Raw genomic sequence first — 24,983 nt, 5'->3', positions numbered from 1 at the left:
TGCAGAATGAAGTTGGGGCCTGTGTCTGCTCCAGAAGAAAGGGAGAAGGAAGCCTTTATACACAGCCTTTCCTTGATGGCTGTGCTGCTCCCCCTGCCCCAGTGCTGCTGCACCACTTTAGACACCCGCCTGACTTTCTCAAGGTCACTCCACTCAGCAGGCCCCCTTGTGCCTCTCCCAGGGACCCGCCAAGGAGCTGAAAGGGCCAGGGTTTGTTTTCTGCTTCTCCGCAGTCACAGCAGAGTCCTTGCCCCCGGCAGAGACACCTGAAGTCCCCAGCTGGGCAGGACTGGTGGCTGCTGGGGAACCCACACCCTGTCTGTAGAAGGAACCCCGCCCGCCCTGGCTGTGTCTGCCCAGCTCAGCTTGCTGCACCCACCTGGGGGCCATGGACATGGCCTTGTGGGGGCTTGAACCAGGGCTCAATGGAGGGCTCCAAGTTCAGATGGGGGAGGGCCCGTCTCAGCATCCCTATAAGCCCCCTTCATCCTCCTGCTTCTCAGACGGCCTTTGATGCTAATACTTCCCAGTCTTTCTACCTTCCGCTCTGCAGTTAGCATTTGGCCGTCACCTTCCCTTATTTGCTCGCCGCCGACATGGGTGATTTTGGTCCTGGATCGCACGACTCCGGTCTATAGAGATGGCGCGCCTCCTCCGCCTGTCCTGACCTCCTCGGAGGGTACAGATCCTGCCATCCTTGCCTGGGTATCTGCCTCAGTACCTGCTAGGCACCGTGCTTTGCACAGAATTACCACCTGTTCATTGTATGCGAAGTCATTTCTTTTTCTCCAAATGCAATTTTTGATGCATTGATGGATGAATCTGCTTTGTGGTGAGGATGAGCCCGCTGGAGTAAATTCCTGTATAGAGGAATTGCTTCCAAAACAGTGCTACCAGGCCACTTGGGCTTTGGTTAAAATCTTTGTGTGCCTAAGGCTGTGTGGCTTTGGGCAAAGTGTTTACTCTCTCTGAGCCTATTTTCTCACCTGTAAAATGGAAACGATGCTACTTTATATCTCCTAAGGTTCTGGCAAAGAACTTCAGTCTCACAGTAATTGCTCTTTTAAAAGTGGAAATTCTAAAGACGCAGACATAGAGAATGGACCTGAGGACACGGGGAGGGGGAAGGGTAAGCTGGGACAAAGTGAGAGAGTGGCATGGACTCATATACACTACCAAATGTAAAATAGATAGCTAGTGGGAAGCAGCCGCATAGCACAGGGAGGTCAGCAAGGTGCTTTGTGACCACCTAGAGGGGTGGGATAGGGAGGGTGGGAGGGAGACGCAAGAGGGAGGAGATAAGGGGATATATGTATATGTATAGCTGATTTACTTTATTATAAAGCAGAAACTAACACACCATTGTAAAGCAATTATACTCCAATAAGATGTTTAAAAAAATAAAAAATAAATAAAAAAATAAAAGTGGCAATTCTCTTGGCCTACAAGCTGATCATTGTAAGGTAGACAAGCACAGGATTAAAAATCTACCTGGATTGCTCTTCACAGCTCCATGCATATAAATATTATGTATCTTTTCAAGGCTCTGCTCAAATGTTACCTTTGCGAAGCTTTACCCCAATTCTTCCTCTCCCCAGGACAGAATTAATTTCTCCTTCTTCTTCAGAAGTTCTGGAATTTCATAACTTCCCTCTCTTATATATTTATAGCTTTCTAACACATAGATGATAAGCTTCCTACAGGCAGGGTAGGGGTTTGCCCCTCTCAGTAAATATTTGTACATATGAACAAAAGGAAGACAAGATGGGCATTTTGTATCCCTCTCAGCAGGGAGGGTGTTTCCAAGAGGCTATTGGCCATTCCTGGGCAAGAAGCCTGAAGAACACAGAGTGACCCAGTGATGAATGGTGGGCTTTTAATTTAGGGTAGGCCTGGAAATACCCATTAAGGGGGGCGTTGAGGCATTGCATATTAATCCTAAACATTTCACCTGAAATCCAAATGAAATAACTAACTTTTGCATAATTCAATAAGAAACCCAGGCTGGGGGCTGTATTCACTTTCCGGGCAACCAGTGAATAACTACCATCCACGAAACTATTAAGGTAATTTAAAATCCTGACAATTTAGCACCACTGTGGTGAGATAAGAACCATTTATTAAAAGGCACAGTTCATTAACCCAAATGCTATTGACATATTTGCTCAGAGAAAGGGGAGGGTCCCAACCTCATCTGCGTCACCTTCTCTCCTGCCCAGGAGCCAGACGATGGGGCCGTGAGGCCAGAGAGCCCCTGAGTGTGATCCCAGGAAGGTTTCTGACCATGTGGCTCCTGCCTCTCAACATCCAGTCAACCAGGGACCATCTCAGAGTCTTTAAGTTAAGGCAGCAAGTGTGACAAATCCTGAGCCCAGAGCAGAGAGGGTGTTGAGCTTCACCTTGGTAGCTTCCACGTCCACGGACTGCTCTTCTCCCCCAGGGCTCCTCCCTGCATGCTCTCGGCTCTCTCTGCACCTGGCACAGGCTTCCCACATCATGTTTGCATGACCCCTTTCTGTCCTTGGCCACTGGGCTCTCTGGTGTGCAGACTGGGAGCTGCTATAAAATATCCCACAATTGTCCCACGGTACTGCCTCCAGGCCACCGAATGCAGCCCTTGTGTAAGTACTGACAGTGTGGAGTGCCGGGCTTCCTTTTGTGATGCTCTTTTCTGGCTACATTAACAAATCTATTGGGGATGAAAACACACTGAATCCCATGACAGACACACTGAGCCACTAAAGAGTTCTCCTGGGGGCCTTCGGGTTTTTTTTTGTTTTGTTTTGTTTGTTTGTTTAAACCCAGTCTTGTAACTATTCTCTAGAAACATTCTGATAATTTCTGTCTTTTAATTGGTGTATACACATAGGCTACTGATAGAAACAGAAAGTGGAGCGGGCCTCTCAGAAGTGAAACAGCGCAAGGAACTAGCTACAGACTGGGCCTTCGATATTTACAACATAAAACAGTGTCCTGGCTAGACAGACTGGGCCTTCGATATTTACAACATAAAACAGTGTCCTGGCTAGACAGACTGGGCCTTCGATATTTACAACATAAAACAGTGTCCTGGCTAGACAGACTGGGCCTTCGATATTTACAACATAAAACAGTGTCCTGGCTCATTAACTGCAAACAGTAAGCACCTTAACTTTCCAAATCATTGTAATCAACTTGAAAACTGACTCAGTGTGGACCAAGGTAACAGTTCGTGTTTGTGTGGGGAGAGGTGTCTTTACCTGCGGTCTTTGCAGGTATTAGGTGTAGAGTTCACCGCATATCTGTGCATTTTCTTAGACTACAGGCCAGCGCCCTGGGAGGGGCACAAGAGCTTTCATCCTATTCTCAGAGTCACATGATAAGGTTTCCCATTTGGCAAAATATCTGTTTGCATAAATTGTTCCATTTAACTCTAGAAACATCCCAGAGAGATAAGGATTTCTGTATGACCACTCTACAAATAAGTAAACAGAGGGTAAGTGAGGTTTAACAAATTTCTCAGTTTCTGCAAGGGTGTTACATTTTATGTTTTTGAGGAAAGGTATCACTCTTCCATTCGGAAACACTACTTCCTAGAAGAAAAGGTGGACTCTCTGTTCCTTCATGAATTCTAACATTATTGATCAATCATCACCTCGTGACCAAACTCCCCTTAAGTCTTCAAGATACAATAATAAAGGAGATGATGATCCTCTTCTCTCTTGAACTAACATCTTGGTTGGAAGAAATAAACGACACACAAGTAAACAAATTAACAAGCTAGCCTCAGAAATTAGTAGGGGCTCTGTGAGAAGTTGTACTGAATGATGGCTAGAGAAGGATGGGGCTCAGTGAGAACGGCCTCTCGGAGACTGAATTACAGAAAACAGCCCTGCCCAGGAAGGTCTGGAGGGGGGAAGCTCCAGGCAGAAATCCTAGCAAATGGAAAGGTCCCGGAGTAAGACAAGTGTGAGAAACAGAGGACAGAGGACGGGCCGAGATCCTGGAGCAAAGTCACTGGGGAAGGTGGTGATATAGGACGACCTCTTAGAAGCAGGCAAGGTCCACGACTTCAGAGTCTGGGGGCTGCAAGGAGGAATGTGATCTTATTCTTAGCATACACAGGGAGTGATAAAGTCCAGTTTATGCTAGAAAGCATTATTTAGGCTGGAGAATGGATTGTCGGGCTCATGAGGTACAGGATGGATGGGCAGTGTGAAAGCAGCAGAATTGACTACTGCAATGGTCCAGGTAAGATGCCATGACCCCTTGGATGAAGGCATTTGGGTGAAGGGAATGAAAACGGATGGGAGATTTATTTTACAGGCAGAAATAACAAGAAAAGCAGATAGATTTGATGTTAGAGGTGAACAAAAGGGAGGAACAAGGATAATTCTTAGGTGTTTAAGGAACATGTTAAGAAGGGTGCCAGTTAGTGAGTTAGAAAAACTGAGGGAAGAGCCGCCTCTCCATGGGGTGCAAGATGGTAGGATAACGAATTCCATTTTGGACGCATCAAATGGCAGATGCAATGTCTTCTAAGACACACAATTCACTTAAGTACTAATAAGATATGAAAAGCCAAACACTTTCAACTGGTCATATCAACCTCTATAGATCTGAAGTCTTTTTCTACTGCAAAGGACTTAGCAATTCCCTCTGCCTTAAGTTGAAGTTTGTATGTATCTCAATGACAAAACTGTCAACTGTGGGCATCCTTTCTATCTTAGATTCTATAAAGACTTTGATTGTTGTGGTCATTCTTCCAAAGACAAATAGGACTTGGCTATTATCAAACTTACACCCTGCTCTTCTGTCTCTATGAATTTCTGAATACATGATTTTCTTCTCAATGTTAAATCAATATGTGATTGAAAATATCATTTTGTGAAGAAATTTTAAGTGGCAATAAAGCTAACACATGTCATACGGACAACGCACATCACTCAAGGAAGTAAAGAAAACGTGGCCAAGTTTGTGCTCGTGCAGGCAATGGCAGCTCAACCTCTCCACTTGGCAAACAGAGATGATGTCGTTGATTGTAGGCGCCATTCCAACTTCAGAGATTTTTAATAAGGTGAGAAAATATGAATGAATGAATGAATGAAATGATATATTAAGTTTGAGACGTCTTTATATATCTAGAGTTCACAGGCAGAGTCTGGGCCGGAGATACATGTATGGCGGTCAACTGTATAGAGAGGTGTTGGAAACCATGGTGTTGGATGAGCTGTCCTAGAAAAGTGGAGAGAGAAGATGCTTGAGGACCAAGCCCTTGGCAAACCTGCACACAGATGAGGCAGAGGAGAAGAAATCAGAAAAAGACACAGAAAAGGAGTGCTCAGTGATGTGGGAAGAAAACCAAGAGAGTTGTGATACCAAGGAAGCCAAGAGGAACATTTTCAAAAAGGAAGAAAGGGTGGACTATGTTAAGTGCCTCTGAGAGGCAGATTAAAGGTTGGGAACTGACCACTGTAACTGGCATTATAAATGTTGCTGATGACCTTGCTGAGGACAGGTGGAGTGGAGTGGTGTGGACCCACACCAGACGGGAAAGTGGAAGAATAAGCAAGGCGAAAAAGTGAAGATGATAAATAAAGATCGTTCTTTAGAGAAGCTTTCCTGGGAGGGGGAGCAGCAAAGTGTGTCTGTACCTGAAGGAGGATGTGAGCTCAGGAGAAGTTGTTGATGGGACAGTTGTTGTTTTGAAGATGGGAGACACTACAACAGGTGTGAGTGCAGGTGGAAATGGTCCAGTGGAGAGGAAAGCCGTCCTGATGTATCGAAAGAAGAAAGAATTGCAGGGTTGCAATCCTTAGGGAGGAGGGGAGAGGCCCCAGAGCATAAATTCTGAGAGGGATTTTTTTTTTCTAGTATAGCAGGAGGGAAGGATGGGTCTGGAAATGAGAGGCAAGTAGAGAGGAAGATTTGGTATCTGGAAGATGAGTCAGCTCCAGCTTTGAGTAGAGGGGAGAAAGTACAAATTTGCTGTCTCAGAGGAAAGGAAAGCAAACCTCCTAGGAAGGCATAGTAGGATTCCCAGTCAGTAGTAAGTACCCACTGAGATTTAAAATGACATCACATTTTATTTTTTCTGTTGTTCCAGCAAGGTCTGGCTTCCCAAGTCCAGGATCAGATGTGGATAGCTGTTTTCAACCAGGCTTGCGGTTTTGCCAGGAAAATACCACAGAAGGAACAAGAACGAGGGGGTTGAGGGAGTTTGCAAAGGAGGGATTATAGCCCCAAAGCATTCGTGGTAAGTAAGGAGCCAAGTGGAAAGAGGAGAGGGGCAAAGAATTGTGGGGTCTGTGGTTTTGGTAATGTGATGTTGTAACCTTTGAGACAAGGGGGTATCTTTGGTGAGCCATGGAGGGTCTCGGTATTCTACACTGCAGAGACAGAGACACCTTCTCAAAAGAAGGAGTGAGCCCATCTGATGGGAGTGAAAGCAGTGTCTCTTCTCGGAGCACGACCACAGTCCAGGAGGCCTAAAGACCTCCGAATCTGGGAGAAGTGTAAACGGATGGGTTGGTCTTTCTTTGCATGCAGTCTAAGCTTTCCCTGCTGCAGTTAAATCAGGTGTCACCTTCTCGAGTCCCCGACGCCTAATGAAAAGCAGCTGCTTGTCACCCACATGGAGTGCCCTTTATTTTAATTGTGAGCTTGTATTAAGTCATCCCTTAAATTTCTTTATGCTGCTGCAGATCCTATTTCCTCACGATGGTCCTCATAGGCCCTATGATATGACCTTTTGATCATTTCCATGGAACGCTCTGGGATACTAGCAGATACCATAAATGTTCAATAAGGGGGACTTCCCTGGTGGCACAATGGTTAAGAATCTGCCATCTGCCTGCCAATGCAGGGGACACGTGTTCAAGCCCTGGTCCCAGAAGATCCCACATGCCACAGAGCAGCTAAGCCCGTGTGCCACAACTACTGAGCCTGTGTTCTAGAGCCCATGAGCCACAACTACTGAAGCCCGTGTGCCACAACTACTGAAGCCCACGCACCTAGAGCCCGTGCTCCACAACAAGAGAAGCCACCACAATGAGAAGCCTGCACACTGCAACGAAGAGTAGCCCCCGCTCACCACAACTAGAGAAAGCCTGAGCACAGCAACAAAGACCCAGCGCAGCCAAAAATTAAAATAAATAAATAAATTTATTTTAGATAAAAAGCTAGCTCAATAAGGGTTCTAATAAAGGTTCAAGAGAACCAGTATGACCAGAGGATATCCTGCTGTGTCTATATTTTTTACCCTGGATTGTATGCTTTGTTTTAATAATTGCTTTCCAGGTACTAGTATTCTCTTGTAGGCTTATGTTCAGTTCTGGGTTGTTTCCAAGTATCTTTCCATTCCGCATAGGTGTGCACTTGAATCTACACCAGCTCTACGGTTTATTGGCATGTGCTTCTTTCCTACGGCTCCCATTATTGGGGCCCATCTTCTATGGGTATTCATTTTTCTAACTTTTTATTTTATACTTGAGTAGAGTTGATTGACAATGTTAGTTTCAGTTGTACAGCAAAGTGATTCAGTTATACATACACATGTATCTATTCTTTTTCAAATTCTTTTCCCACTTAGGCTGTTACATAATATTGAGCAGAGTTCCCTGTGCTCTGCAATAGTAGGTCCTTGTTGGTTATCCATTTTGAATATAGCAGTGTGTACATGTCAGTCCCAAGCTCCCTAACTATCCCTTCCCCCCCGACCCTTCCCCCAGGGAATGGGGGAGGGGAACGAACTTCCCCCTTAAGTTCATTCTCTAAGTCTGGGAGTCTGTTTCTGTTTTGTAAATAAGTTAATTTGCATCATTTCTTTTTAGATTCTGCATGTAAGGGATGTTATACAAGATTTCTCTTTCTCTGTCTGACTTACTTCCCTCAGTATGACGTGGGTATTCATGTAACACGTATTCCTCTTAGTTTTCATTTCTTGAACGTTTCCCAAGGGGCGTCATCTGCCAAACTCCATTTGGCCACTGGGCAAGCAGGATCCTCTGACAGTTGTTGCTATTTCCTCTATGACCTAGTTACTCCTCTAGGGGAGAGGAGAAATGGTCCCCAATGACCATTCTCTCTGAATACAGTACAAGACTTGGAATCCTAGAGGTGCTCCGTGTATGGGACTGAGCAGTGTGACAGAGGTCACAATAATTGCTAAATGTGGATCTACTATTTTATCTTTGTATTTAAGATATGACATAATTTTCATGGTGTTACATCTATAACATTATTTTTGAAATAGACTCTGCTGAGGGCTCACTGAGGCCAAATGCTCCCACCTGTACAAACCAGTGGAGACCCTGCCCAGTCCCTGCCAGCTCTCTTCCCAAAGTTGATGCCACATCCAGGAACCACCTCAGAATGAGTCTCAGCTCACAAGGCGTGCCACCCCACAGCAGCAAGGTGACTTCTGCCAAGATCCTGATGGCTGTGCAAGGCACAGCTAAGCATCTCTTACCTCCATCTGACACTAAGAGGCCACCCAGCAGACACCACTCATGGTTTAGTCTCTCTCTTGCTGAAACTCTTAGTTTAAATTAAAAAAAAATAAGTCCAATGATCTGACTCCCATGATGATGAGATAATTATGGGGTAAGGAAGGAGATTTTCATGATAAAATATGTCTGAAGGGAATTCTTTCAGTTTACCATTTCTAACTGCTCCAATTAGAACATCTTGTCCAAATACCCAATGTCCTCAGAAAGGAGAGGGATGCTGGTGAGCATGAAGGACACACAATGGATGGTGGAGAAAGAAGTAGCCACTACAGACACATCTAAGCATCAGAAATTAAAATACAGTGTCTCTATTGACAGAATACATGCCACATATCAAGCATGGCCATATATCACTTCATTTATCTTTATAACAACACTAAGACTAAAGTATTACGAAGTCAAATAACTTACAGCCAGCACAGGACTCATCGGGGATTTGAAGCTTTGTCTACTTGTTTTTAAAACCCATCTTTTAACCAAAGGAAGCAACTGAAAGAGACATCCCAGTAGTCTTCCCTGAGCAAAAGAGTGTGGCAAACACACTTAAATGCTACAGATCTTGATGGGATGTGGACCTTCCCCGGGAACAGGTAAATCTAGGTGCCCTGGGAGTTTAGTGGGGATGCTTTATAAGGCCTATAGGCTTTTGTTTTTAATTAAAGGCTTTTCTGATCACCAAGTATCATTGACTTTTGGGATTTTAAGGGTTTTAATATCTATCTATCATCTATCTATCTATCTATCTATCTATGTATCTCTGTCTTCTCTCTCCATGCCACTTCCACTGTCTTTTTCTCTAAGTTTCTGTTTTTCTCTATATATGCCTCACTCTTTCTATGTCTTCCTATCTCCAGGGGGGCAAGGGGGCTCTTTATTAAGGAGGCTCAGTATCAGACTCCAGAAACTTAGAAGGTTAGGCCCAGAGTGAGGAGGCAGAAAACTGGTTTTACTCCAAGCTCAAGGGAGAGAGATTAAATAATAAGGAGCACGTGTCCTAGATTTTCTAAAACGTGACATTTTGAATGCTGTGGTCCACTGTCCACACAAACATACCTGCACTTGTTGGAACTTTGGGGCCAACTTCCGGTTCAGCACATAGTTTCTCTGTGAAAGGATAACCTCAGACTTCCCTCCCTGGCATCCACCCAGTTCACCATATTCAGAAAGAAAGGGGAGCAAAATGTGCCCCAAGGCCATGAAGAATGGACAATTTTACGCACATTCCAGAGCTTAATCACTGGTATCTCCTGTAGTTGATAAAACCCAAGCTAAGAGAGAGAAAACAAACTGCTCAAGGCCACATAACAGGTAGTAGAATCAGGACTCAAACCAAGGCCCCTCTAGTTCTAAACCCCGTGCTTTGCTCAGCACAGCAGGGATTTAGAACAAGATGCTGTCCAGGGATAAAGATCATGCTTCTGGAGGGTGTCCCTCTGGTGCCTTACATCTCAGAAAAGGAGTACGGTCTTCAGCAAAAGGAGGTCAGAACCCCAACACGAGTCCTTGTGAAAGCTGCTAAGAGCAGAGCCTGAGTTGCAGCTGCTCAGGAGGGCTGGTTCACACGAGGGGACATGAAGAGAGACTGGAGAGAAGGGACACGTAACATCCTAATCATCTATCCATAGCTTCCTCATCCTCCAAGACTCTAGGTTGCATGGGGTCCCCTTGCAGCTTCCCTATGCTGGCTGGGGGTGGGTACAGCAGCCATATGCCCACCGTCCCCCCTTCACTGCAAAATGCCACCAACCAACGTTGAGCTGTGCTAAGGCAATCAGGCCCAGACATATACTAAAACAAGCCTTATGAAAATGACGTTGGTGGACATCAAAATGGTTAAATGTTGGCAATTCTTTGTGGTCCACACGAATGCTGTAATCATGATCATCAATTATGATCTTCCTAATCATGCAGAGCACAGAGCTCAGGTCAAGAGGTTGCTGCCTGGATACCCACCCACCCACGTCTACGCAGGAAGAAGTGTTGTCTCTGTGATTCTGGAGAGCCAGCCGGTAAAGACGAAGGTCAGATCTACTAAGTAATGTCAGGGTCAACATGGCAACTGATGCAACAAATCCAGAACCACGACTTCCCACCCAGAGTAGGGGAGCACGGTGTTGGCACTGTGCCTGTGTCCTGTGCTTGGAAGAGTGGAACAAAGATCACCCAGCAGCCTGTGAGCAGCTCATATTAATGTGTAGATGCCATTCTTGTAGGTGTTAACTGCGAGCTTAGCTTGAATTAAGGGTTTTGGGGGGGGACCACTTAATTACTGCTAGTTTTGAGATGTCTATGTGAGTACCGCTGGCACAGATGCAGCAACGTGGAAGACTAGGCGATGGGGTCACACTTATCTGTGTTCCTATGGAAACTATTGGAATATTTGTTTTATACGGATTTTTATTCGCTTTCCAAACATGCTACTAACAAGTGCCCCTCAACTGCTGAGCAAGTGTTTGTAGCTTGTGCAGTGGCAGAATGGGCCAGAAGCTTAGTGTTGTGACCTGTTTAAAAAATAAAGTATCTTGAAATAAAAAGAAAAAAAAAAAGAACAGGGCCCGTCCCAAGAGTCACATTCGCCCTCACCCCATCACTGGCTTCTTAGTGAGCTGACCATACAAGGACCACGACCTGCCTCATCACACTTCTCAGTGTTGCGGAGTCACGGGGTGAAGGAGGCTGTGTTTGCACAAGTAAGAGGAGGGGACTGACAGCCATGCTTCCGAGGCTTAAAGCCCCACCCTATGTCTCGTTTCTGTGTGTACCCAACTACTGTCCACTTCAGTTTTCTCATCTGGAAAAATCATGATGAATGTAGCACCCTCTTCACAGAAACACTGTAAAAACTAACGAAAATAATGCATACATGGCAATTAGGATCACACCCAGTACCCAGTAGGCAGTCAGTACATTTAAACCATTGTTATTATTGGAGACTATTCTTTCCGGTTGCAAAGCCTTGAAATCTTTACATAAAACTTATTGCAGGTCTGTTCCAACTCTCAGTATTCAGAATAGCCACTCTGTCTCTCTTCTACCACTCAGCTACCCCTGAATTAAAGAGGGCAGGACAGGTCCAGAGGGAGGTAACTGTGGTTCCCATGGGTTCTAGCTTGGAATGAATATCCTGGCAGAAGACTCAGGATGGTTGCCTTCTTTTTAAAGGACAATGGACCTAGCTTGGCGGGGGGGATGTGAAGAGGCAACAAGAGTTTAACAGGGATTCAGAATCCACATGTACATCAAGCATTGTCAGCAGATGGAATAGATATTTCTCAGCATATACGGCTTGTGTTATTTCCAAGTACACAGGGATGCTGCCGCATTTGACTCCATATACATTGTTCACAAGCGCTTCAGAATTCATGGTAGCTCTTATTGTGTTTTCTCTCAACCACAATATTTTATTTTATATTAAAAATACAATTATTTTTCTGTGGACACCCAAGACATTTTCAAGCCCTTTTATTTAGAAATTCTAAAGACTGCCATTGAATAGAAAAAATGTGAAACCATGAGGCAAAAGACCTGACTTGCGGCCTAAGTGCTGCTCTTCTGACAGTCCATGGGACCTAGACTCACTTCATCTCTCTCTGCCTCAGTTTCCCTGAGGGTATTAAGAGAATTGGTGGCAGTGGGATTTCTAGTGATCTGGTCTAAGGAAACAGTCCTAAAACTGCAATAAGGCTATATTCATGGAGATGTTCACTGGAACATTATTTATAACAACCTCCAATTAGAGCAACATAAATGTCCACACACAGGATAATGGTACTGTACATCTACTTGATACAATGTAATGAAACCAATTAAAATTATGTTCCCTAATACTAAATAACGACATGGAAAATTGCCTCTGATCTATTCTTAAAAGAAAATATGAGATATAAATGATATGATTACAGCTATATAATAAAAACTATGGCAGAGAATAAGGGAAAAATGGGAAGAAAATACATTAAATGTAATTGTGCATGAGTGACTTTAAATCTTTTTAAAGCTATTTGTGTATGTGTCCAAATTATATTTAATAAGGATACATTACTTAAACTAAACTAAATACATCAATAATACTCAGCTGAGAGAGTTGAGGTAAGTGTTTTCTAAGGCCTTTAGTTCTAAAATCCAACTACAGCCATGAAGATTTAAAGAGACAACAGATTGGTGAAAGCCTTTTCAAATGTGTACAGCATTGCACCATCATAAGGCCTTATTATTATTCACTTGTACCAAGTAAGAACTGACACAAATCCATTAATAAAGCAAAGGAGTGAAATGAGAAGGAGGAAGATGACACAATACCCCGCTTGCTGTTAGAACTCTTTTTGGCCTGAGTATTCTTGATGCAGCCTTTGCAGGAAGGAATTTTACACAGCTTTTTGCTGTGCAGCCCCCTCTGCCCTGCGTGCAGACATGATTGTCAAGCAGGTTTTATTGCATTGTCAAGTGATGGGCAGAACAGATAGCCAAAGCCCAGCTTGGGGACTGGTGTCTGCTTGGAGTGTCAGTGATGCTTGTGGCGAGGAAGGGAGACATGGCGGTCCCTATAAGGATGAGCCTTGGGACTACACAGAGGGGAACACTAAGCATGGGGGCTTCCCTGTAGAAGACCCCACAGAAGCTCACTTCCACACCGTAATGCCTACGGGAATGTAAGCTCACTGAGGAAGGAACACAGGAAAGGAAATTTTTAGCCCAAATCAAAGGTCACTAGTTATAGTGCATGCCAGTACAGGAGCAGCTGCTAGATTATGTCTAGCATATGTCTATGAAAATCCAAGGTATATCACCTAATCATCATTCATCAAGGTGGGGGGAGGGAGACAAGATGAAGTGATATCAAAAAACCAGAAAAAAAGCTGGACTTAAATTCAAGAGGTCTGGGTTTGACCTGTGACCCTGCAGTGTACAAGCTACATGAACCTTGAACTACCACACTACCTCTTTGAGCCTCAGTTTACTCATGCATGAAATGAGGTGAACCTCCTTTGGAGAAGCATTAGAAAGGATCAGGTGCCTGGTACCCCACAGGTCCTAAGGGGTCATCTCAGCTCCACCTCTGGATTTGAGGTCACCTTGAAAATAAGGGCAAGCCCATGGTTTGAACTTCCAAATGCTTCGCACATAGGTGTGTGATATCAAGAGAAATCAGAGTCAAAAATGAATTAAATATACACTTTCTATTCTCCTCATCTACCTGTGTTTTCTCTTGTTAGAGTTCTAAACTCTAGGCCATGTTGCTTCACAAGACAAGGAGAATTTAAGAGCTCAGACGGGCAGGTCTCAGCCCCAGTTCCCTCTGGACACTTCTGTGCCCTGTCACCTTTAGGAGCTACCAAACCATGTCAGGACCCTGGGTGAGCAACGCCTCAGAGGTTGTTGCCTTGGCCCTGGGAGTCCAAAGACATCAGAGTGTGTTTATTTGCCCAGAACTTGAAGTCACTGGGCACTTTTGCTACAGAGAAATACAAGCAACCACAGAACAAACTGAGTTGCCATCTGGTGCAGGGGATAGGGGGTGGAGGACAAAAGAACAGAAGAAGCCAACCAGTCTTTATCAACTCCTCCATGCCTTTCCCCCAGCGGGCCAGCACCCAGGCACCAGCCACTTGCCTCTTCACAGTTTTAACTAAAAGGAGCATTACAGAGGTGAATTAACATTTAAAAAGAATGTAAAAACTCAGAGCTGTTCTAATGATGATTAATGGAGAGCTATAAGGGGGCCTTGACCTGCCAGTGTCATTAAATGGATTGGCAGGTTTCTGAGCATTAATTATAAATAGCCACAGGAGTTCACCCGCTTAACAGAATGATGATAAATCCAAGTCTCCGAGAGAGAAGAAGAAAGGAAAGCAAAAAGGGGAAAAAAGTTTGCCTGTACATGTCCGCCCGTGTGTTGGGAGAAGACAGCCAGGGAGCAGAGGGAATGAGATAAATGATAAATTAGACCCTGCCAGTCAATCACGTTTCCTAAATGTTTTATGTCCCCAAAGCTATAAAAGCAATATTCCTTTCTGCCCTTATTGGCACCATTTCTGTACGGCAATCACATCAGTTTCCTTGGGGATTTCAACTGAAATGTGCTTTGCCTTTTCTTTTTGTATTTACTCTCCAGCCTGCGACCAAGCGAGGGTCAGAGTCCGCATACAAATGGGCAGGAGAGAGACCCGGTGACCTGGAGAGGCGGGCAGGGGAGCTAGGGGTTGGCAGGGGGCCCTGGCTCCACTGTGCCCACAGCAAAGGCGGGGACAGCAGAGGCCAGGAGCTCTGGTTCCTGTCCTGGGATCCTGGGGTGGCCTCAGCCAGCAAGGAGGCCCAGGCCTGCTGTAGCCCACGGCGAGGGCTCAGCGAAAGCCTTGCTGACTCCACACGTGCTGTGAGGACAGGGGTGGGTTTTGGTCCACTTTACTCACCGCAGCCTGATCAGAACCTAGAGCAGAGCCTGGTGCATCAGAGGCGCCCCGTCAATATTTGTCGAATGAGAGCGTGAAGGAAGGAGTAATGAACAAGTTTATCCGTGACTAGAATGCACGGCGGGACCCTGTGGAGAAGCCACGTCAAGTGCAGACACCTGGGCCCCGCGGAGCCTCCGGGCCACGGGCATTCAGGTCCTGGGCACAGTCAACGGCTCTGCTCTTCCCGGGAACGCTGGGAGGCCAGCTTCCTCCTCCTAGCCTGCTCTTTGAAAATGCACTCAGATTCCCTGCATTTCGGAACTGGAAGGGAACCCAGAGAGGTGAAGCGGCTGGTCCAAAGTTACTCAACGAACTAGTCTAAGAGCCAGCACTGGGTCCCTTCTAGGGTCTTCTCCCTCACGCAGCTCCCTGCCTCTCTCCCTCCCCACCGTGACCTCCAGATCTGCTGGCACAACAATCTCAGCCAGCCAGCCTGCTCTGCATCCCTGCATCAGGGGAAAGCTGGGGCCATGGATGGGCGGGTCTCCCTGGAGCTCTACCTGCCAGGGAACTGGGTTTAGGTTATTACCTGTGATGGAAGAGAGAGGGAGACGGAGAGAGGTCAGAAGGAAAGAAATTACGAACCCTAAACTAGTATTTGGAGTAATGGGTAGTCCTGGATGATGTTATATTTTGCGTGTTGGTTCTTTTCAAGGCTTTCCCCTGCAAGTCATTATTTCAGCTGATTGGAAAACGGTGTTGAAAGACCTGCTTCTCTGGTACCATTTTCTTCATATCCTATTAGTTGCAATACAATTACGGAGAATACATCAATTCCTAGCCTGCCCGCTGCTGCTGCCGCCAGAGCCGCCTATTAAAAAGCGGCCTTATTAATGGAATTGTACATCTAGGATTAATCGGCTTGCATGGGCCATTTACATTTCTCATTCCACAAGCACTTTTGTTTGCTTAATAGTCTGAAGGAAGTAGGAAATGACACAACAAAAGCCTCTCCCAATTGCCATGTGTATCACTGGTGGATGTAATACCCCTTCCTCCTTTCATCTTGAAGTGCTGCCCAGGGATAAGATCTAGCACATGCCACTGGGGAGAAGCAAGGCGGCGGCCCAGGCGCGATTGGTGGGGGAGGGGAGGGGAGGGGGGAGAGGCCTGGGCCAAGGAAGGTGTGTGAGCTTTGGGGAAGGAGCCCAGGCTCCTGTTCAATGTTCACGAGGGACACGCACGGAGGCAAAGGCCCAGGAAAGCAGGATCCCGGCAGCGTGACGGGGAGGGGGACCCTGCATTCGCGAGACGGATGTACCCTACCTTCACCATGAGTGGCTCCGGCAAGCTGTGCTTTATCCAGGCGGAGCTGCTGTCCCGGTCGGGTCCCTGCCATGCACACAGTCATCTGTCCATCTCCCACTCACGGCTCAGGTGCGTCAGCCCCAACTCACTCCACTCCTGGGCCGAGCAAAGCATAGTTTCTCGCGAGGGGGAGTGTGGGAGCCGGTGGAGGAGAACACGCACGTCCACTGGGCTTGCTTTCTTCCGTTGCTGTGGAGGTGGAGGCCTCAGGACTGACAGCTGGGGGCTTCTCTTCAGAATTTGAAAAGAGCATCATGGCGGAGTTCTTGAGTTCAATGGATTCCAAGAGACCAGGAAAGAGGCCGCTGTCTCTGCAGCCGCAGTCTGCCCAGGGGTCCCAGAGAGATGCCAGCCATCTGAGTGGGCCCAGCATGACGGCAAGGGAGTGGTGCTGAGATGGGGACAACGGAGGCTAGGATGCTGCAGTCCCCCACCCTCCGTCTCTGTGAGACTCTCTGGAGAATGTGGGGATTACACTCTTACCCAGGCAGGGGCAGACATTTACCCCCAAAACATCCTTCCTGCAGGAATTTTCCTGGGACATCAGAGAGAGGATGAGACATCCCAGGGGAAAGTCACTCAAAAATCTTAGACCTCGAACCTTTTAATCAAACCCTGTCCCCAGAGTATCCAGCCTGTGCTGAGCAGAACGGGGCCTGGGAGGAGAGGGTTATACAGGTACGTAGGTTCTGCACTTGTGGGGCCGCAGCACTAAACCACAAGGAGGGAGTCCAGTCTGAAGATGGACAGAGAACGGATTTCCTCTCCCCGGGCGGGAGCCACACTTCCCAGCCAGGGACAGTTGCCCCCTTGCCCACCCTCTACTCCTGTCCTCTCTTCTACCTGCTCCAGGAGGCGATGCTTATAAAGGCTCATCCTTTCGACGACGATGCCTTATTGCATTTGCTTCTCTGTTTGTCTCTGGCTGGCTGGCTGGCTTCCCCCATGACCCACGGAGGTCTTTGCAGGTCGAAAATGATGGACACCTGAGGCGTATGAAGCCTCAAGCCCCTTCCCAGCCAAGGGCTCTGGTTCAAATACAGGGCTCCAGTCTCGGATGACGTTACTGCAGCAGCTAGGTCCATGATGTTGAAGTGCTGTAATATAGTATGACTTTTCGCCTTAATGGAATTTTTCTAGCCCACTAGGAAAAAAAGACCCCATTAACCACACTACAAAGGCCCCTACTTATTAGTATTTTAGAACAGTGGCAAAACATTTTGTGAATCTAATTATTGCTGACAAATATGAAAATTGAAATCAAAGTTGAATTTTCAGCTACAGTGCCTCATATGCCAGCCTTCTCCAACTCCAGCTATTGCATCAACACATTTATTCTTCTAATAGTTTCAGCAGAAGATGGCTGATTTTCCCTCTCCTCACTCGCTCCCAGCCCCCGCCAAGCCCCGCGCCCTCCCCGGCTTGGACCCTATATATTTTGAAACATTAAATCTGACATATTCATCTCGGTGGTTGGCACTAGCTAACTAAATGCATGTTTACCTGTCACGGATGCAGGAATGGGCTGAGCTGGGATGCTGTTACCCTCCACCCTCTCTCCTCTCACCCCCAGTCCTAGCCTTCTTTTTTGCAGATAAAAGTCATTTGACTGATTTCAAATTCCTCGTGATATCAGGACAGAAAAAAAAAAAAGGACTTGTCAACACCTTTCTTTCTTTCCCCTATTAAGCATACTGTAAAAATCAATCCCTTTTGTCACTTCACTCTGCTTGCGAGAATGTTTAATGGATGTCAAGGGAGCTAATGATCGCTGGTAGAAAATTCATTTTAGATTTGCTATTTATAAAGTGCTCAGTACTCAGGTGGGAAATTAACATGAGGCAAGGAACCGGCTGGGTGGGGGAGGGTGGAAGGGAGAGCCGGCCCTGCCAGGCTGGCATGAGCTTTGTGTAGGTGGCACCCAAGGCGTTCTGTGGGCAGATGACACGTGGGTCAGAGGTGCTGTAGGGTTCAGTGAAAAGAGCATAGGCTCTGGAAACATCTGGACCCTGGCGAGCTGACTTTTCTGAGCCACAATTTGGCAGCAATAAAATCCTATCTGCAACACCCAGCTCACAAATTGTAGAAAGGATTAAATAAAATATCACACATAAAACATTTACCAGTGCCTGGTACTGAGGACTAGGATGTGCTTAATAAATGTTCAGTTTCTTTCCCCACAGCCCCAAAGCCCCATGAGGGGACCAGGACATGGAGTGGTCAGCCCAGAATTGCTCCAGAATCTGGAACTGGCCAGGGCTTCACTCACAGGCAAGCCTGCAGAAGAACCTGGGGCATCCAGGTGATCACCTTATCCAGTGGTTCTCAAACTAGAGCAAGAGTGAGCATCAGAATCACCTGGAGGGCCTCTTAACCCGCACACTGCTGGGCCTCTCTTCAGAATTTCTGAGAGTTTACAGGTCTGGGGCAGGGTAGGGCCTCCAAGTGGGCATTTCTGAGAAGTTCCCAGGCAGCACTGAGCACACTCTGAGAAGCACCGTGATAGCCGGTACACTGGGAACCGTCCCCTGACGGACGACGTGAAACCACCACCAAACCAGCACCTCCAGGTGTAACAAGTCCATCCCCACCTGACTGACCCCCGCCCCTCAAACCAGCCTGGGACTCAGAATTGTCAAGCAAACCAGCAAATGCAAGTTCATTCCCTCCCAAAATTTACCTCGCTGGTCAAGCAGAAGAGGCAGGTGCCGGGTTCATTGTCTGGTTTGCTTCAATGCAGAGCCAAGCCTCTGGGTAGTTGGTGCCTCAAGGGCTCGGGTGGATCAGCCCTCCTGGCCCCCAAAGTTGTCCCAGTGACACATGGAACTCCAGGTCGGAAAGCGCTGGTCCACCCCTCACCTTTCTTCTAGTTTCTCCTCTTCCTGGCCTTCCCCTGGATACTTCTCTGTTATATTTGGATTAACTGCAGATCTCCTTTGATTACTCACTGTATTGAAACAGACAGCCTGTTGCCACGTGTTTGATGACTGAACCCCCGGGGGAGTTCCTATTTGCAAGGCAGCCAGTTACCGAGCGCTTGGCCTTACAAGCGCTCCTTGAGCTGCTAATTCATTGTTTAAGAAGTTGCTTTGCCCACATGCATTATCATTCTTTTTTTTTAAATTTTTATTTATTTTTTAAATTAGTTTCTGCTTTATAACAAAGTGAATCAGTCATACATATACATCTGTTCCCACATCCCTTCCCTCATGCATCTCCCTCCCTCGCACCCTCCCCATCCCACCCCTCCAGGCGGTCACAAAGCACCGAGCTGATCTCCCTGTGCTCTGCGGCTGCTTCCCACTATCTATCTACCTTAGCATATGATACTGTACTATTAGAATGATAATACATGTGGGCTAAGTAGAGTAGGCTTTTAAAGTGCCGCTCGAGATCCATTTATTATATTCATTGTAACAACAAATGTTAATTCAGTACTTCCTGTGTGTTCATTGTATATGGACTTTATAGACACTGTTATGTATATACTGCTCATAATATCTAGTGTTATATTGATATTGTTGTATAGATACAGAGTAAACAGTGATTCAAGACAGCTTCTTAGAAGAAAGGCAGGCAGATTATTAGCAATAGTTGTAATAAAGTGAGTAAAAGAAAAAAAAAAGAAGTTGCTTTGCAGTTTCTGATTTTTCAATAATAGGCTTCTCACGAAGGCTTTAAGCTTCAGAAATAAGCCGAAAACTGCTTTTTCCGTCATTTACATAAACACCAGTGGATCAGGAGGGAGGAAAAGGGAATAGTTTTGCCTGTTATTCTTGGGGCTCTGGAAGCCTCTATGGGTAGCGTGTCAAGGCTGCAGGTCTCGAAGAGTGCCGTGGGAAGTGTGCGGCTCCCAGAAAACCTGACGCCCCAGCAAATGATAAAATCCTGAAATTTCTCCTGACGCCCGGGCTTCCGCTTCGCCGAGCTGGGCGGATATTCTGGGAGCCAGCAAATTGTTCTGTCAGCAAGCGGCTCCCTCAGCTGCATCCCGTTAGGATGCCTGTCACTCATCCCCCAGTCTTTGAACCACAGCCCCGCCCTCTGAGGTGGCATCCTGCCACCTGGGACAGGTAAGGGGGTGGGAAGTGGCTGTAGAAAAGCTGCCAGGAGGCGCAGCCTGGAGGGGAGGGGATGCAGTCTCCCTGAAGCTGCCCCTCATTTCTGTTGTCGGGGGTGTGGATCCAGGGCGTGGACCATAGTAGGTGCTCAGTTTTCTCAACAGAGGGGAGGAACTTTCTGGAACATGGGCCGTTTTCAACCACCATGTGTTTCTCTCTCTGTCTCTCTACTTCTCTTTCTCTCCCAAATGTAGATTTTACAAATAATCCAATGAGCCAGAAAGAGCAGCCGTCCTTTTTTTCCCTAACAAACCATGTACCTCCCCATTAAAAAGAAAATTAACTGTGAAAACTTACTTTCACTGTTTAGTCTCCAAATTCTGATCAGGCTATTTTCCTTAGGTACCGAACGTGTATGGACCAAAAATAGGGTGCCAGATAAAAACAGAATAAAAGTAAGATGCCCAGTTCGAGGGAGGGGAGGGGAGGGGAGGGGAGAGGGAGAGGGGAGGGGAGGGGGAGAGGGGAGGGGAGGGGAGGGGAGGGGGAGAGGGGAGGGGAGGGGAGGGGGAGAGGGGAGGGGAGGGGAGGGGAGGGGGTGCAGATGCCCTCATGGGGAGGGACAGACACTAACACCTACGCTGTTCGGAAACCTCCTAAGATCCTTGGCTTTACTTTTCCAGTATGAATTGTGTGACAAGTTTCCCAGGATAACTCAAGTAAACGTGAAAACTACATTCTAAGGAAGTTTAAATATCCCATTTACAGATGAGAAAAATAAAGCCTTCAGGAAAAAGAAAAAAACTCTCAATTTCTAAAGTTAGAGTTAATGATGGAACTGGGATGAGAAAAGGATATTCTGATTGATGTGGAAATCAAGAAATATATTTTACGCAGATAGGTTCTGTAAACTGGCAGTGTAAACCTCTACCTGTGTAATTCCTTGCAGAGTTAATTAATTTGAGAACTGAGTTGGAGATGAGCTCTGACCATGTCTGGGAGAAGGTCTCTCCATCTCGTAGACGGTGGGGCAAGAACCAGGAAAAGAGATGGAAATAAGTTGGGGGTAGGTCATATCGTATCTTACAAATCCAGAGAAAAGAGGAATATAGCCAATATTTTCTAATAACTATAAATGGAGTATAACCATTAAAAATTATAATCACTCTGTTGTACGCCTGTAACATATAATATTGCACATCAGCCACCACACTTCAATAAAAAATAATGATAACAATCATTTTAAAATCCAGAGAAAAAAGAATGTTGTGAGGAAAGGAGTGATTAATAACACGTGAAATCCCTCTGATTTGCTGGCCAGTGCTCTCCATCACTATGCAAACAACTGTGTTCCGTCCTTTTCTGCTTCCTGGAAAAGCCAGACTTTCCAGAGCTATAGGCATACACAGGAACCTGTATACACATGCATGCAGACACAGACCTTCCCCAAATTAAACTCAGAGAAAATAAAAACTATCAAACATAAACTTCTTCAGCTTCCTGGCGCTAAGCTTAAAACTTTGCCTGCATCCATACAGTGCCAAAGACAGCTAACTTTCTCTCTTTTTTCCATTTTTCTTTATTGTGGTAAAATACACATAACAAAAGATTTACCATTTTAACTGCTTTTAAGCATACAATTCAGTGGCATTAAGAACATTCACGATGTTTTACAGCCATCAAATTTATCTCCCCAAATCTCTCATCATGCCAAACAGAAACTCTATACCCATGAAATAATAACTCCCCATCCCCTGCTCCTGGTAACTTCTATTTTCTGTCTCTATGAATTTGCCTATTCTAAGTACCTCATAGGAGTTGTATCATACAATATTTATCCTTTGTTGTCTGACATTTCACTTAGCACAATGGCTTCAAGGTCCTTTCTTGTTATAGCCTGTGTCAGGATTTTATTCACTCATTTCCTTAAGGCTGGATGATATTTGGTTGTATGTACAGACGACATTTTGTTTATCCATTCCTCCATGGATGGGCACTTGTGTTGCTTCTGTTTTTGGCTATTGTGAATAACGCTGCTATGACCATTGGGGTGCAAATATCTGTTTGAGTCTCTACTTTCAACTTTTGGGGGTATATACCTAGAAGTGGAATTGCTAGATCATATGGTAATTCCATTTTTAATTTTTTGAGGAATGAAGAACTGTTTTCCACAGTGGCTGCACCACTTTACCTTCCCACCAGCAGTGCACAAGCGTCCTAATTCAGTTTCTCTGTAGCATCACCATTTTATTTTATTTTTTATTTTTATTTTTTTTTTGCAGTACGCGGGCCTCTCACTGCTGTAGCCTCTCCTGTTGCGGAGCACAGGCTCCGGATGCGCAGGCTCAGCGGCCATGGCTCACAGGCCCAGTCGCTCCGCGGCATGTGGGATCCTCCCAGACTAGGGCACGAACCCACGTCCCCTGCACCAGCAGGCGGACTCTCAACCACTGCGCCACCAGGGAAGCCCCATCACCATTTTTAAAAACTAATGACCATCCTAATAGGCATAAAGTAGTATCAAATTATGGTTTTGATTTGCATTTCCCTAATGACCAAAGATGTGGAAAACCCAGGGTGAGATCACAGAGAGTGGTGATGCCTTAACCATGTGTTTCTTGTTTAGGCTGAGGGCCTCTCGCATCCTTGTCAAGGGAAGTTTAACCTCCCCCCTTTGCTACAACAGGCGAACTGCCTCTTAGTATTCACAGCCCCCTTCTTCCATGGTTGTAGGCCCCTGAATTTGTCTGGGCATGTGGTCATCCAAAGTGGATGGTACCTTTCCCACCCTCCCCTGCATCTCAGTGTGGCTGTGTGACCAATTTCTGGCCCAGGGCGTGTGAGGAAAGGTGTCCTGTGAGGGCCTCCAGGGAGGGAGCTTCTTCAGGATGCAGTCCACGTGTGCGTCCTGCCCCTTGTTCTGTTTCTGCTCTTTCATCTCACGGCCTGGCCCAAGGATGCTGCCAACTTAGACCATGTATGTTTCTGTAACCAGAGAGATAAATTTCTATCTTCTTTAAACCACTCTCACTGTGTATTGTTGTCATTTGTGGCTGAATCCAATGGTAATGGATATTTCCAAATATGTGGCTCCTTCTTTACTTTAAATGCTAACGATACTGGTCTGTCCCCTTCCCTTTAAGATCCATTTTTCTGCCTGTGCTCAAGATCTGCTCCCACCTCACCCCTTACGTTCCCCGAGGGCCCTCACCCAGTCAGGCACCTCCTGTGCCTCCCTTCAAGCCCCCCTTTAGCAGCCCCTACCACACGCAGTCAGAGCCGGCTTCCCCATCTTACAAAGGTAACAACCTTCTCTCCAACTGCAGCCCACCCTTGGTCTCCCTACTTTCTCTCTCTTTAAAAAAATTTGAAATAATGATCCACATTTTTATTCTCACTCCACTTTATCCTCACACTGTGGCTCCAGCCCACAAGACTGTTCTCCCAAGAGGATAGAAGATCTTCTCATCTCTAAGTCAGACCTTACTTGATCCTCAGCAGCATTTGATTAGGCTAACGCTCCTGCCTTCCCCAAACACACATGCTCTGACCCCGATGCCATCATCCTCTCCCGGTTTTTCTTCCATGTTTTGGCCACTTCTCATCAATCGTGTTCCCAAGATCTCGTCCCTTGCCAATCCATAAATCCTAGCTGTCTGCCCCATTTCTCTTCACCTCCTCTCTACTGTCTTCCTGGGTAATTAACTGTGTCTGCGTTGAAGACCATCTTCGTTCAAGCTCAGATAACTTTCCAGGGTTCCAGACCCGTCCACCTAACTTCACAGTGCAGTGCTCTGTGTACACAAATAAAACCATCATGACCCAAATTGCATTCATTACCACTCCCCTAAAACCTGTCTGTGTCCCATTTACCCAGATACTAGAAGTCCTCTTCCATTTCCCTTTCTCACACACCATTGTTTTTGCTCTCCATCTCCAGGTCACACTCTCTAAGTCCAGGACCCTTGGATACCCGTGTCTCTATGTCTCTGCCACGTATTCTCACCTGGTTAACTCATGCCTAATTGGCTGCCATAGCCTCTACTCTTGTCCGCTTTTAATTCACTCCCCCACTGCAACTAGAGGAATATTTTAACATTTTTAAGTAACCCAAATAATGTTATTTAACGAATAAAACTGCAAAGCTAATCATGCTGCTGTCGGGCATACAGCCCTTCCACACCCTTTCTTTCCTCAGAAGACACTCTTTAACAGGAACCATAAAGCCATTCAAGGTCTGACCTGTGACTACTTCTCTACCTACACCCCTTGTCTTTCTACCTACAACCTGCCCCTCCACCCCCGCTTTATCCCCACAAACTATGCAAACACATTCAATCTAGCCAGATGGGATACTGGATTCCTAAATTCCTACCATGCTCTCCTGCCTCTAGGCTTTGGCCTACGCCATTTCCTTTCATTGTAACACTTTTCTCTCCTCTTACCTGGATGAATCTCTTCACCTCTGTGTCTCAGCTTTAACACCTCTTCCTTCTAGAAGAGTTCTCTGACCTCAGAAATCTAGATGCTGCCATAGCAAACATGACTTGCTTTTATCCCAGCACATAGCATGTTGTATTGAATTGTCTTACTTCACTGAGTATAAGAGCTAGGACCCGTTGTTTATGGCCAGCACACAGTAGGGTCTGAATAAATCATTCTGGAGTGGATGA

At 46.1% G+C, this 24,983-nt stretch overlaps 1 non-coding gene across 1 annotated transcript; it reads right to left on the bottom strand.

Moving 5' to 3' along the window:
- Positions 1 to 22,876: 22,876 nt before the first annotated feature.
- On the bottom strand, positions 22,877 to 22,996 carry LOC132494528 (U6atac minor spliceosomal RNA). Its single transcript, XR_009533105.1, has one exon. It is a non-coding gene; the product is annotated as a U6atac minor spliceosomal RNA (small nuclear RNA).
- Between the last annotated feature and the right edge of the window lie 1,987 nt (positions 22,997 to 24,983).

This window comes from Mesoplodon densirostris, chromosome 7, assembly GCF_025265405.1.
Source record: "Mesoplodon densirostris isolate mMesDen1 chromosome 7, mMesDen1 primary haplotype, whole genome shotgun sequence".
Lineage (NCBI taxonomy): Eukaryota > Metazoa > Chordata > Mammalia > Artiodactyla > Ziphiidae > Mesoplodon > Mesoplodon densirostris.
This window is presented reverse-complemented; position numbering and strand designations above follow the sequence as displayed.